At 44.1% G+C, this 15,106-nt stretch overlaps 1 protein-coding gene across 1 annotated transcript in view; it reads left to right on the top strand.

Annotated features, from left to right (window-relative positions):
* Window positions 1-2,368: 2,368 nt before the first annotated feature.
* Window positions 2,369-15,106, top strand: part of LOC137521645 (excitatory amino acid transporter 2-like) — a 184,302-nt gene continuing 171,564 nt past the window's right edge. The window contains exon 1 of the mRNA XM_068241162.1: window positions 2,369-2,563. The gene's annotated coding sequence lies outside the window, so the exon portion shown is untranslated. The remainder of the gene's footprint in view (window positions 2,564-15,106) is intronic.

The raw sequence follows: 15,106 nt of genomic DNA, 5'->3' as shown, positions 1-15,106 counted from the left end.
GTCAGAAGACGGAGCTGAAGTTACTTTTAAAACACAATAATTCGGCTTCCAGCAATTGCTGGAAGCCGAATTATTTCATTCCCCACCATCCATGGCAGCCTGGAGGGGGAATAGTATTTGACACAGCCGGGAATTTGTGTGGCACCAGGATCAGTCATATACCGGCTGTATCCTACGCCCAAGTCACCCGCGACGATATCTCTCGTACGCCTTACAACACCTGTGAATTCTCCTGATGAGGTTGCAGATGGTCTCCTGAGGAATCTCCTCCCAGACCTGGACTAAACCATGCACCAACTCCTGGTCAGTCTGTGGTGCAACGTGGCATTGGTGGATGGTGCGAGACATGATTTCCCAGACGTGCTCAATTGGATTTAGGTCTGGGGAATGGGTGGGCCAGTCTATCGCATCACCGCCTTCATCTTGCAGGAACTGCTGACACAATCCAGCCACATGAGGTCTAGCATTGTCTTGCATTAGGAGGAACCCAGGGCCAACCGCACCAGCATATGGTCTCACAAGGGGTCTGATGAATAGTGTAATGGTTAAGGGCTCTGCCTCTGACACAGGAGACCTGGGTTCGAATCTTGTCTCTGCCTATTCAGGAAGCCAGCACCTATTCAGCAGGAGACCTTAGGCAAGTCTCCCTAACACTGCTACTGCCTATAGAGCGCGTCCTAGTGGCTGCAGCTCTGGCGCTTTGAGTCCGCCAGGAGAAAAGCGCGATATAAATGTTCTGTGTTTGTTTGTTGTTGTTTGTACTCCCATTACCAGGCTACATCTGGTGAGCACATGGAGGGCTGTGCAGCCCCCCAAAAAAATGCCACCCCACACCATTACTGACCCACTGCCGGGACCGGTCATGCTGGAGGATATTTCAGGCAGCAGAATGTTCTCCATGGCGCGTCTCCGTCAGGGTCTGACGAAGGCGGAGCAGCACCGAAACGAGTCATGACGCTGCTGGCATGCAGAGGATAGGCCCCGCCCACCAGATCCAGCTGGAACTTCCTTATCCACAGAGATCTGGATCCCCCACCGCTGGCCACGGAGCAATTTGGGGGACAGTTTGTGGAGGAGGGGAACCTTCCTACAATGTGATATGCTCTTATCATTTGATGTCTAGTAAGTTTTTAATGTGTTTTATGGCAAAATAAATTACTCTTTTAATGCACCATAGAGTGCTCCCTTCATTATACAAATTGCCCTATTCTACTTTCCAAGAAGTTTGAGGGAGCAGCTCTGGAGTGCATCCATCTCTACTTGTATTGAATCTTATTGTGTGCCATGCTTTTTGGATTTGACTCTCGATTTCTCCCAGCCAAATACATACCTGGGCAACTCCGGGTCATCAGTGGGCGGAGACAAATACAAATTTCACTGGGAAAATGTAAACTGCAGCCATTCTTACATTGTTATGGTACGGTTCTCAAACTTTGCACAGTTGGTCACTGGGTAACTAGGATTGATATACAGAAAAGTGGGTGGAGCATACAAAAGCCAATCAAAATACACCTATTGATTTTAATTGCTGCCATTCTTGCACTGTTAGTGGCACAAGCCTCAAACCTGCTACAGTCGATCGTTGGGTGACTGGGGTTCAAATTCAGAAAAGGGGTGGAGCCACAACCATTCAGATTTGTTTAATTTCAATGCAAATTATTGACGCCAAAGACCACAAAGCTCACAAACGAGGTCATTGAGTAAGGGAGTAATTGTTTGTTAGGGTTAGAAAAAGTGGGTAGAGCCAACACCAGCCAAATACATAACCGGGCAATGCCGGGCAATCAGCTATTATATATATTTGGAGTGATATACTAGTGGGCCAAGCAATGGTAGTTAAAAAAAAAAAAAAAAAACCCTTACCCATGTCCTCCTTTACCCCACTGGCAGAGACTCTTTACCCCAGCTGGCAGAGACTCTTCTTGTTCACGCTCGAGGGGAGGGCATTCACAAGCGCGGCCATTCTGAGTGAATGCAGTCATATATGTTCTGAGGGGCCCTGGTAAGTATCTCACACTTTTTTTTATTAACTCACAGGTTTCCTATAAATAAGACTTTTGCTGGGAGGGTTTATTGGGTAGGAATCGGCAAACCTGTAATATTCAGCATTTTTAGTGCTTCAGATAAATAATGAAATACCTGATAATATCAGAATGGGAGAGTAACTGACGGAGGTGGACCCCAGTTCTACCTGTACACTGTGGTGCTGTGGAGCTGTAGTTCTACCTCTGCCTATATGTTATGAAAGGCAGAATTAATAATGGGGTCAGGGACTGGCTTGCTGACATATAGTACAGTATTACTACTTGAAGCAGTTTAATCCTCTAACTGGATTCCTTTCGGAAAGATTTAGCTAGCAGTTATCTGCCTTTCCTGCTGCCCTTTGGACCAGTCAAGCCAGGGATGCTGCAGCATCCAATTCTCATCCAGATGTGACTTGTGTCTTAATTATTCCATAGACTTTACTGCCGCCCTGCATCTGTTTTCATTTCTCTATCCTTCTGGTCATTACATTTCTACTTGGCTATAGTCACTGGCAGGAAGACCGGGCCATCTGCAAAAGGTAATGTAGAAAAAAAATATTATTTTATTTCTGAAAGGATACACAAGGTGACGTTATGAGATAGACATGTGTATGTACAGTGCCAAGCACACTAATAACTACGCTGTGTTCATTTTTTTCTTTCTCTGCCTGAAAGAGTTAAACATCAGGTATGCACGTGACAATTTCTGTCCAGGTTAGGGCCGTTTCGGACTATGATGTAACCTTCACTGATAAGGAATTACAACCATAAAACTTTCCTGGCAGTGAATGGGTATAACAGATAAATAAAAGAGATAAAAAGGGCCAATAGATCATAGATTTTAGCTCTGGCATACTTTCATGAATGTGTCATTGACCAGAGACAATAAAACTTAAAAAGTAGATTTAAAACAAAACTGTGTGACATCAAAAAAAAGTCATTTTTAGGAGAAGGAGGATAGATACAATTGTTTATCTCATCAGTTTATTTTCACCTGTTTCCTTGAACAAAAAAAATTATGCACAGCCATGTTTTGGAATTTAGTTACATTTTGCTGATTGGACAGAAGTACTTAAACTCATATCAACTATTCAGAAATCAGCTGTTAACAGCCTGAGTGCACTTTCATGCTAAAACTGAATTCTTATTGGTTACTAAGAGCCATCTTTATCAAGTTAGGTGAATTCACTTGTCCAGGTTCACCTGCACTCACTGGCAATATTAACGAACATGTATATGGCTTCCTAGTAAAGGTTGAAAAGTATACATGTTATGGAATGGAGTGCTATGGAATGTGAATGAACGTATCTGCATTGAATTTGTAACAAATCTGCAGGGGATAAATGTTCAGCAAATGTGGAATTATGCTACATAAAGACATATGGCAATTGTAAATCAATGAGCCCTTGACTGTATGGGTCACCACAATTGCTGTAGCTTATTCTGCCTTGGGGAAAAGCAATCAACTAATTTGGATTTGTTTTCCTTACTGCTATTGTATTCCTCCATCGCATAAGATCCTCTGTAACACCCCCCCCCCCCCCCCCCATAGGAAGGAACAGAGACACGTTTAAACTAAATGCGTATACAGTATTATTATTCTGAATTGTTAGTTATAGCCGCTGGTTGATGCTTTACAAATCTGGCAACCCTTATAAATCTATACCTAGCACTGGGCTAAACGATTCAGCATCGCTGTACAGGCAGGGCCGGTTCTCTCATGAAGCAAGGTGAAACATTTGCATTAGGCGCAGGGATTACAGGGGCAGCATGTTTGTACTGTGTGTACACTAACAGCATACAGTCAGAGTAGGAGGAGAAGCGACAGGAGAGTGAGGTGAAGAGGCCATCATTGGGGAGAGGCAGCTTGTTGTGCTGTGTGAGGAGTCTGACAGTGAGTGAGGAGGAATGGAGAGGCTGAGGGTGAGCAGATTGTTTGTCACAGACTCACAGCCAGCCAGTGTGCTATTGTGTTGAGCTGCAGCATGTCATGTGAGAACATTAAATAAGTATTTAAATGAGCAAATTGTCGGGTGCTGTGCAATCATTCCAAATCATGGAGTGGAAGGGGACGAATTCTCACAAGTTTGCCTCAGGCAGCAAAAAGTCTAGAACCAGGGCTGTGTGTGGAAATCACAGGAAAGTAGTGAGATCTGCAATAACTTTTCTGGTGAATATTACAGTGGATGTAATTAGTCACTGCCTTAGCAATAATGGTGAATTATACAAACCAGAAATTAGCTTGAGGCAGAAAATGTACATAATCTAGATATTTAATAGATATTTAACAGAACTTACTGGAAGGACAGGATATTCTAGTGTAACGATTTGTGTCAGCAAGAAACAGAGTTCTGATTATTAGGTGATCTGCAGTATCACCTATAATGCAGATATATACCTGATTATATGGTGATCTGCAGAATCACCTATAATGCAGGTATATCAGACAGCTGATGTGACAGCAATAGCAAGTATAGTGATTGGTGCAACAGTAGTACTGATAGGTTTAGCTATACCTCACCAGAGGAGCTGGTGGGTACTAACAGTACAGCGCCCCTCACCAGAGTCAATGGCCCTCTGGTGAGAGTAGAGTGGTCCGACTAATCGGGTTGGCAACAGACAGACAGATGCAGTACAAAATCGGAAGGCAGAGACAGGAAGGTTTAAACAGGCAGAGTCGGCAGCAAGATCAGATGGGCAGAGGTACAGAATCACTGAGCAGAAGAGTAGTCAGAACGAGCCAGAGTCATGCACAGATAATAACACAGTAATGAATAATCTTTATAGCTATCAAACAATTCCTATCTTGTGTGAAATCCCCGGTTTCCTCCCGGATCAAAGCACACCGGAACTATCTAAGTACTGAGCGCTAACACCAAGTATTCGCAACAGCAGACAAGTTGCGAGTGATTCAGCTAGGCTTATGAAGCAGAGGAGACCCCTCCGTCACGCCTACTCCTCTCAGCCAATGAGGAGCGGCGAGTGTCTCCTCTGACGTCAGCCGACCGGCTGGTCAGCTGACGTGCCTCCTCCCCGCATAAAGGTCCTGTCTGTGCGCGCGCACGCGATAAGGCGACCTTATGTGCAGCTGACAAACCCGTCCTCGGCGTGCTAGACGCCCGAGGCACGGATAGATTGCTAGGCAGAGAGCTGGAGGCAGCTGCGGTGGTAGCGCTGTTCACCGCAACTGCCTCTCCAACGTTTGTTACATCTAGCAGCCGAAGATGTGTGTGTAGTGAGCCCAGGGTGAAATCTCGGTGAATGCACCATTCTGGCAATGATTGCATTGCACCTGTTGTCTGAGTAGGAGTAGGGGCATTTAAGCAAACCTGAACAAAAAAAAAAACTTATGTTACAATAATTTGTATGTGTAGTACGGATAATGAATAGAAGATTAGCAGCAAAGAAAAATTCTCATATTTTTATTTCCAGTTATCTTTTTTATAAGATTGCATCATTCAGTCACAGTTGCAGTTTTAAAACCACACTCTGTCATTAAGCTTTAAAACAAAGCAGAAATAATGACCCATTGAACTTTCCTGCAGTAAAACCTCAAGCGGTCTCTCACTGTTTCTTGGCTGTATAAGTGCTTCAGGAAACAGAACTGTATTCAACCCAGTGTTAAGTCTTTTGCATAGATACTGAAGTTTTTTTTAGCTCTTCCTGTACTGGAAGACAATATGAGACTCTTTTCTTTGCTACTAATGTTTTTTTCTTAGCTGTACTGCACATATAATTCATGGTCTCAGAAATGTATTTTCGCTTCACATTTGCTTTAACCAGAGGTGTAACTAGAAGGGAGTAGACCCTGGGACCACAGGGGGGCCCAGAGCTATAAGGGGGTCCGAACTATTACTTCACTCCCTCCGATATAGGGGCCCATCTTGCAGATCAGCTGTTTTTATTGCTATACTTTTTATGGGCTTGAAGATTATGATGGCCACACTTGCTTTATGACCCCAGGCTGTGAGGGTCACCAGGGGTAGGCAAAGGAAAGGGAGTGAACATTGGACGGCCCCATCAAAGTTTTGCTGGTCTCCATGATTTGTAGTTGCAGTGGGATGCGAAAGTTTGGGCAACCTTGTTAAGCGTCATGATGATTTTCCTGTATAATTCGTTGGTTGTTACGATAAAAAATGTCAGTTAAATATATCGTATAGGTATAGGAGACACACACAGTGAGTGAAATGAAGTTTATTGGATTTACAGAAAGTGCACAATAATTGTTTAAATAAATTAGGCAGGTGCATAAATTTGTCATTTTATTGATTCCAAAAGCTTTAGAACTAATTATTGGAACGCAAATTGGCTCGATAAGCTCAGTGACCCCTGACCTACATACACAGGTGAATCCAATTATAAGAAAGAGTATTTAAGGGGGTCATAAGTTTCCCTCCTCTTTTAAATTTCTCTGAAGAGTAGCAACATGGGGGTCGAAAACAACTCTCAAATGACCTGAAGACAAAGCTTGTTCACCATCATGGTTTAGGGGAAGGATACAGAAAGCTGTCTCAGAGATTTCAGCTGTCTGTTTCCACATTTAGGAACATATTGAGGAAATGGAAGACCACAGGCTCAATTCAAGTTAAGGCTCAAAGTGGCAGACCTAGAAAAATCTTGGATAAACAGAAGCAACAAATAGTGAGAACAGTCAGAGTCAACCCACAGACCAGCACCAAAGACCTACAACATCATCTTGCTGCAGATGGAGTCACTGTGCATCATTCAACCATTCAGCACACTTTATACAAGGAGATGCTGTATGCAGAGGAAGCCTTTTCTCCACCCACAGCACAAACAGAGCCGCTTGAGGTATGCTAAAGCACATTTGGACAAGCCAGCTTAATTTTGGAATAAGGTGCTGTGGACTGCTGAAACTAAAATTTAGTTATTTTTGCACAACAAGGGGCGTTATGCATGGAGAAGAAAAACACCTGCTACCTACAGTAAAATATGGTGGTGGTTCCATCATGCTGTGGGGTTGTGTGGACAGTGCAGGGACTGGGAATCTTGTCAAAGTTGAGGGATGCATGGATTCCACTCAGTATCAGCAGATTCTGGAGACCAATGTCCAGGAATCAGTGACAAAGCTGAAGCTGCACCGGGGCTGGATCTTTCAACAAGACAACATCCTAAACACTGCTCAAAATCCACCAAGGCATTCATGCAGAGGAACAAGTACAATGTTCTGGAATGGCCATCTCAGTCCCCAGACCTGAATATAATTGAAAATCTGTGGTGTGAGTTAAAGAGAGCTGTCCATGCTCGGAGGCCATCAAACTTGAATGAACTAGAGATGTTTTGTAAAGAGGAACGCCCCAAAACACTGCTCAAAATCCACTAAGGCATTCATGTGGAGGAACAAGTACAATGTTCCGGAAGGACGCTTGTAGGTCGCATTAAACAAAAAGTTACTGTGGGCATCTTGTGGCCAAATAGTAAAACTACACCCTAAAGCATTTTTCACATACAAATACATTAGTTTTACACAAAAAATTAACTCCTTACTTCCCACACTCCCCAATTTTTTTTTTTTTGTAATTAAAAAAAAAAATACAATTAAAAAAATACATAAATAGTTACCTTAGGGACTGAACTTTTTAAATATTTATGTCAAGAGGGTATAACACTGTTACTTTATAAACTATGGGCTTGTAATTAGGGATGGACGCAAAACTGAAAAAAATGCACCTTTATTTCCAAATAAAATATTGGCGCCAAACATTGTGATAGGGACATAATTTAAACGGTTTTATAACCGGGATAAATGGGCAAATACATTTCATGGGTTTTAATTACAGTAGCATGCATTATTTAAAAACTATAATGGCAGAAAACTGAAAAATAATGATTTTTTTCCCACATTTTTTCCTATTTTCCCATTGAAACATATTTAGAATAAAATAATTCTTGCCACAATGTCCCACCTAAAGAAAGCCTAATTTGTGGCGAAAAAAAAACAAGATATAGTTCATTTCATTGTGATAAGTAATGATAAAGTTATAGACGAATGAATGGAAGGAGCGCTGAAAGGTGAAAATTGCTCTGTAACAGTAGTAATCATTAACAAACTGTTCCCCATCCCCTTCTTGCACCTCTGACACTGTAGTTGTCCTTGGCAGGTTTTGGTTTGTCTTCTCAACTGTTATGTAAAGAGTGCTTGGGGGGGGCCCAATGTAAAATTTGCACTGGGTCCCATAGAGCGTTAGCTACGCCACTGCGATTGATCCCATAAACCGGATTATGGCATTTTCTCTCTTAAGATTCAGATTCCGTTCAACAAACCTTTCTACTCCAATCGACCAAAGAATCTTTTCAGTTGATTTTCTCCACATAATGCTTGGTTTTCTGTACAATTTGAATGTAAAAATCTGATGGGAAGAACGCATCTGAGGAAAATATTGCACCACTAATGGGCACCTTTACGCTAGACATACACTTATAGAATTTTGTGTTTTACCTTCAGACATGATTCTTAAAGGACAACTGATGTGAGAAGAAAATGGAGGCTGCCATATTTATTTTATTTTGAACAATACCAGTTGCCTGGCAGCCCTGCCGATCTACATGACTGCATTAGCGTCTAAATAACACCAGAAACAAGCATGCAGCTAATCTTGTCAGGACTGACAATAATGTCAGGAACACCTGATCTGTTGCATGCTTGTTCAGGGTCTATAGCTAAAAGTATTAGAGGCGGAGGATCAGCAGGGCTGCCAGGCAACTGGTATTGCTTAGAAGGAAAAAAAAATATGGCAGCCTCCATGTCCCTTTCGCTACAGTTGTAATTTAGTGGATCAGAGAGTGGATCAGATACACTTTTGGCTGTTCAGTTGATGAAAAGTGATAAATGTCAGTCTGAAAATCTAAATTCTGTCAACTGAGCTGCATGGATAATTTCAGCCGTTTGCACAGGAATCGGCTGTAATTTCGGCCGCACGGCTGCAGTTTTATTTCCGGTTTCTGACCTTGCACTTTCACATAGATCTCATTGCAACTTGGTGTCGTCAAAACAAATATTTGATTATTAATATGAATGAAATTACCAGATATTGTTGCCGGTGTGTTGGGCTTAAAGAGACTCCGTAACAAAAATTGCATCCTGTTTTTTTATCATCCTACAAGTTCCAAAAGCTATTCTAATGTGTTCTGGCTTACTGCAGCACGTTCTACTATCACCATCTCTGTAATAAATCAACTTATCTCTCTCTTGTCAGACTTGTCAGCCTGTGTCTGGAAGGCTGCCAAGTTCTTCAGTGTTGTGGTTCTGTGATGCATCTCCCACCTCCAGGCCCCTCTCTGCACACTGCCTGTGTATTTAGATTAGGACAGTGTCACGGAATAGCCGTGAGAAACGCAGGTGAATCTAGAGAATTCACAGTCGCTTTCCTGATCGCTCCCTGTCGGATCTGTGTAGTCATGCAAGCGATCCGAATATGACATTTTTGTGTTGTTTTAAATCCAGAGATCTGTTCCCCTGTGAGCCAAAGCAGTCCCCTCACCCCTCCTGAATGCTCATTCCCCCTACAGCAGATGTCCCCATGAAAAGGACCAGGAAGCTGGCTCCACAGGGGGGGGCATAGAAAGCCAGACGATCCGGCACCGAGCACGGGCCATAAGAAAAGCATGGGTGGTATGATTTCCTGTCAGCATATGAAAACCGTATGTCGCACAGCTATAAAATTCATATCGTCTTGTTCGGTAAAATCTGGCCATCGTGCTGATATGAAATTCGTTGGGATAGACCGTCCGGTTATCGAGATATGAATCTTCTCAGGAGCCTGACCCGCTAGCTTAGCCATGTCTGATGTCATATTAATCTGTATTTTCCAACAAGTCTGAAGCTGCTACCCCCCTAAATATAACATGTATGGTTCAGGAGTTACAGCATTTCATAAGTTTAGCCCTAAAATCTCACAGAGGGAATGAACTGTCATTGGTGGGTGACTCAAAGGGGCCGGCATTGCCACACCCTCAAACCAGCTTCATCAAAAGCACCTGGCCAGCAGGCGGGCATCGAATTCCTCCCTTTACCATCTTCATGACACACGGCCACTATGAGGAACAAGTGGTGGCCATCTTGCCAGAGCTGAAACAAAGGACATCCTCCATTTTGTTTGGATTCTAAATCTTGCTGAACTTTACTCTGAAACAAAGAACTCTAAGAACTTGAAACCGTTTTGCTTGAACTTGATGATTTTCCCACAGAAGGACATATTTCCACAAACCATAAGTATTTTCTCCCTCTTTATTTCATACTGGCTATTACTGTCTTAATAATTGTGATTTTAATAATTGTCTGTATATATTAATTATTTATATTGCGTGAATAAACGACTTTCTCCAAGTCATTCACTGTCCGCTACCCTGCTTATCAGCACACACAGAACTGATCCCGGGTCTCTGAAGATACGCTACTGTTTTTGATACAGTTGACCATGTGATCCTGCTTAACAGACTGCAGGAGTACTGTGGCATCAGTGGATCAGTCCTCCAGTGGTTCAGATCATTCCTGACTGACAGAACACAGAGAGTATCCCTAGGACCTATAATGTCCAAACCTGCACCTCTACAATTCGGAGTGCCACAAGGATCAATCCTATCCCCTCTGCTGTTTGCAATCTACATGTTGCCACTCGGTACACTTATCCAACGACATGGCCTGACGTACCACTGCTACGCCGATGACACACAGTTATACCTGTCCTTCAAACCTGGTGGAACAGACCCTACCCCAAAAATAAACTCTTGCTTAGCTGAGCTTCAGGCATGGATGAATGATAACTGGTTGAAACTGAATGCTGACAAAACTGAGGTCCTGTTTGTCCAAAGCCAGTGCTCACCATCAAAACAGCTCTATCCTAAAGCAACACCAATCAGGATTGGGAATTCAGACATAAACAGCTCCAACCTTGTGCGCAGCCTTGGCGTACTAATCGATGGGGAATTGAGTTTCAGAAACCAAATTTCATCTGTAGTTAAATCTTCCTTCTTTCATCTGAAGAACATTGCAAAGATTAAACATCTGATTCCCCCAGAGGATCTTCAAACCCTAGTCCACGCCTTCATCACATCACGGCTGGACTACTGCAATGCCCTTTATACTGGCCTCCCCAAAAAGGACTTGCGTCGCCTGCAATTAGTGCAGAATGCTGCTGCCAGATTGCTAACAAACCAGCCTCGCCACTGTCACATTACACCGATCCTTCGCTCACTGCACTGGCTACCAGTAGAATGGAGAATACTCTTCAAGATTGGACTGCTGACATTCAAATCCCTGCACAATCTGGGCCCTGGATACATGAAGGACTTGCTGAAGCTGCACCACACCTCTCACAACCTCAGATCAGCAAGTTCTATAAACTTGGTCACTCCCAGAGTGCACCTCAAAAAATCTGGAGACAGAGCCTTCTGTCATGCTGCCCCTACTCTTTGGAACTCCCTACCACACCCAGTAAAGACAGCACCATCCCTGGAGCTATTCAAATCCAGACTGAAAAGCCACCTGTTTAGCCTGGCATTTCCAGATTTATAAAATTCTTCCCCTGTACCACGATGGTCGGAGCCATGCTTATGCGCTTTGAGTCCCACGGGAGAAAAGCGCTTTACAAATGTTATTTGTTGTTGTTGTTGTTGTTGTTTGTTTGTTGTTGGCTAGACAGAATACCGTGTGTTTAACCGTTTTATTCGCAGGACTAGTCAGTCAGTTAGTGGGCTCCACCGTCCCATGGTAACCGCGGTGGTGGCAGTTTACTCTGAACCAGTGGGTGAAGTTGTAATCACCCGTGTCTCACAGGCTCCCTTCCGAGTTGTCTGCGGCTAATTCTTAACGGTTCCTATGGCTATCATTCATAAAGCATTCCTGCATGCGGAAATGCTAAAAACAGCCGACTTTACCGAACACTCAGCAAAATGTCAATTCATAAAGGCTGTTTCCGCATGCGAAGCTAACATTTCCGAGCAGAGCGATAAATTACCGCAATGTGCGGTGATTCCATGCGGAAAAGTAACAAAATGTCAATTCATAAAACTTTACGCAAGTGGTATATAGACGGGGATTACCACTCCCCTGGATGTAGCGATAGGCATGCGGAGTACATGTAAGTGAATGGGACAGACCTCCCAAGCAGCAGCAGAGAGAACACCGCATGGAGGGACTTTTAAGCATGGAGGGGATTTTAAGCATACCATGGATCTACCATAAGTTTAATAGTGATTTTTTTAACCAACATCAGACCACTTTTCTTTTAATACAAATGTGACATAGACCTTTTACTTTGTACTTTTAATATTATAAGCTATATGTTGTATGTATATTTATGTGTATGCTTTTTATCAAGACCTGGTTAATCTCTGCTATTTATTATGCCCTTTTTTATATATCTTTTTGGCAAATGTTGAAGTTACTGCTGTGTATCTGGGCCACCTCCAACATGGCGGCCCATCAGCACTGAGGACCAGGCATGCCTCTTCCAAGATGGCGGCCTGACTCCTCTTTAAAAGGGTAAGTCCTTGTAGGCTCCGCCCACTGATGATGCACTTCCTCTCCCTAATTGATGTCACATCCTGCACACTATTTAGCATGCTCAGACACTCTCCTCTTGACACACACCCTTCCCTTGGTCTTTCCCACCCCCTCCCCCAGTCCCCTAGGTTTCCCCCAACCCCCACCCCTGTGTGGTTCTCCCCCCTACCCTCCCTCTCATGTTTGTGAGTATAACAACTATTACTCTTTGTCATTACACCCTTTGTCAATACATACTACACTATTGGGGCTCTTGGTGTTCCTCTGTTTATCTCGTTTGCATGGAGGGACTCGGCCAGCTTCTCCTGGTTCTGCATGCCTACCGCCAGCCTACAGAGGAATATCTCTTACCGCAACAGGCAACATTTTTATGAATGACCACCCAGAAGGCTGAGATACCGTCAGCGGTGTTTCCCCACATGGATTTAATTTACCGAGAGCACTTTCATGAATGATAGCCAATGTGGGCTGCACGAACGCTGTCTGGAACCTAGGCCTAATGTTAATTGACAGCCTGTAATGCCCTCTGAAGGTGCAGCTGCAGGCACGCAGGATGCTTCCGCAGCTGCCTCTGTTTCCTGGTTGGGCATTTCACCCACTCCTCCGGCGTCTAGCACGCCGAGGACGGGATTGTCACTTGCTCATAGGGCTGCTGTATCGTGCGTGTGCGCGCACAGACAGGACCTTTATGCTGGGAGGAGGCGCGTCAGCTGACCAGACGGTCGGCTGATGTCAGAGGAGACTCACGGCGCTCCAGATTGGCTGATTGGAGTGGGCGCGGCCGTGGGGTCTCTTCTGCTTCATAAGTCTTCGGGAATCACTCGCAACCTGTCTGCTTTTGCGAATACTCAGTGTTAGCGCTCAGACCTTAGGCAGTATCCGGTGTGCTTTGATCCGGGAGGAAACCGGGGATTTCACACAAGACTAGGATTATTGTATTATTTGCTATTACTTGATATTCTGTGTATGACTCTGGCTCGCCTCTGACCTTGCTCTTGCTTATCGATTCTGTACTTCTGCCCTTCTGACTCTGTTGCTGACTCTGCCTGATATATGCCTGACATATCACTATTCTCTTGCCTGCCGATTTTGTACTGTACCTGCCTGTCTGTTGCCGACCCTAGCTTGTCTGACCACTTTACTCACCAGTGAGCCCTTGTCACTGGTGAGGTGCTCACTGATAGTACCCGCCAGCTCCTCTGGTGAGGTCTTGTCAAACTAATCAGTTACTGTTGCACCAAACACTATACACTCAGTATATCTGCTAGCTATACTTGCATTATTGGTGATTCTGCAGATCACCACATAATCAGGTATAGTGTCTGTATTATTGGTGATGCTGCAGATCACACAATAATCAGACGTCTGTGTTGCTACACCAATCGTTACAGAACAGCAGACCAAAAATGTCAATGGAGACACTGTGCAATCGGGTCGAACTTCTGATCATGACCATTAACGATCTCATCAGAATGGTTAACACACAGCAGACACAGATTGATCAACTGTCTGAGATAGTTAACCATCTTAAAGGTCCTAATGCACAAGTGTAATCCCTTCTTGTTAATGAGCCCAGGATGCCTCCTCCCGAAAGATTCTCGGGGCACCGGTCTGATTTCCGAAATTTTAAGCACCGTTGCTTGTCATATTTTGAGTTACGGCCAGTGTCTTCGGGTACAGAGAGTCAGAGAGTCACCTTAATAAAGACATTATTATCTGGTGATTCGCAGTCTTGGGGTACCCTACAGTCACTGCCGGTACCTGATCAACCATTGACTCACCTGTCTATGGACTTTGTGGGTGAATTGCCCAGATCTGATGGGAAAACAATCATATGGGTGGTAGTCGATAGGTTCAGCAAAACGGCCCATTTCATTCCCTTGGACGGACCCCCCTCTGCACAAGAACTGGCAGAACTCTTCATTTACCACATTTTCCATTTGCATGGTATTCTGGAGAATGTGGTGTCAGATAGGGGAGTCCAGTTCGTCTCCAAGTTTTGGAGGGCCTTTTGTAATCATCTGGGTATGAACGATAGAGTTTTCCTCTGGCTACCACCCACAGACGAATGGGCAGATTGAAAGGGTTAATCAGTCCCTGGAGCAGTTTCTAAGGTGCTATGTGGCAGATGCCCAGATGGAGTGGGTAATATTTCTACCTTTCGCAGAATTTGCCCATAATAATTTGAAGAGTACCTCCTCAGGTTTCTCCCCGTTTCAGGTTGTAACGGGGAGATAACCTAAATTCTCTCCACTGCCCGTGGTGTCCTCCCCTTTCCCGGCTCTGGAAGAGTGGCAGGGAACATTGAAGGAGATCTGGGGTATGGTCAAAAGGAATCTAAAGAAGGCCTTTTTGACCCAGAAAAAGCAGGCAGATAAGAGACGGTCTGTAGAGTGGGAGTTTGCACCAGGTGACATGGTGTGGATGTCTACTCGGCATTTGGCTTTAAAACAGCCCTCTGCAAAACTGGGCCCCAGATTTATACGTGCATACCCTGTGTCCAAAAAGATCAATAGTGTCACATGTGTCATTTCACTTCCGTCCAGTATGAGAGGTG

This window comes from Hyperolius riggenbachi, chromosome 6, assembly GCF_040937935.1.
Source record: "Hyperolius riggenbachi isolate aHypRig1 chromosome 6, aHypRig1.pri, whole genome shotgun sequence".
NCBI lineage: Eukaryota > Metazoa > Chordata > Amphibia > Anura > Hyperoliidae > Hyperolius > Hyperolius riggenbachi.
This window is presented reverse-complemented; position numbering and strand designations above follow the sequence as displayed.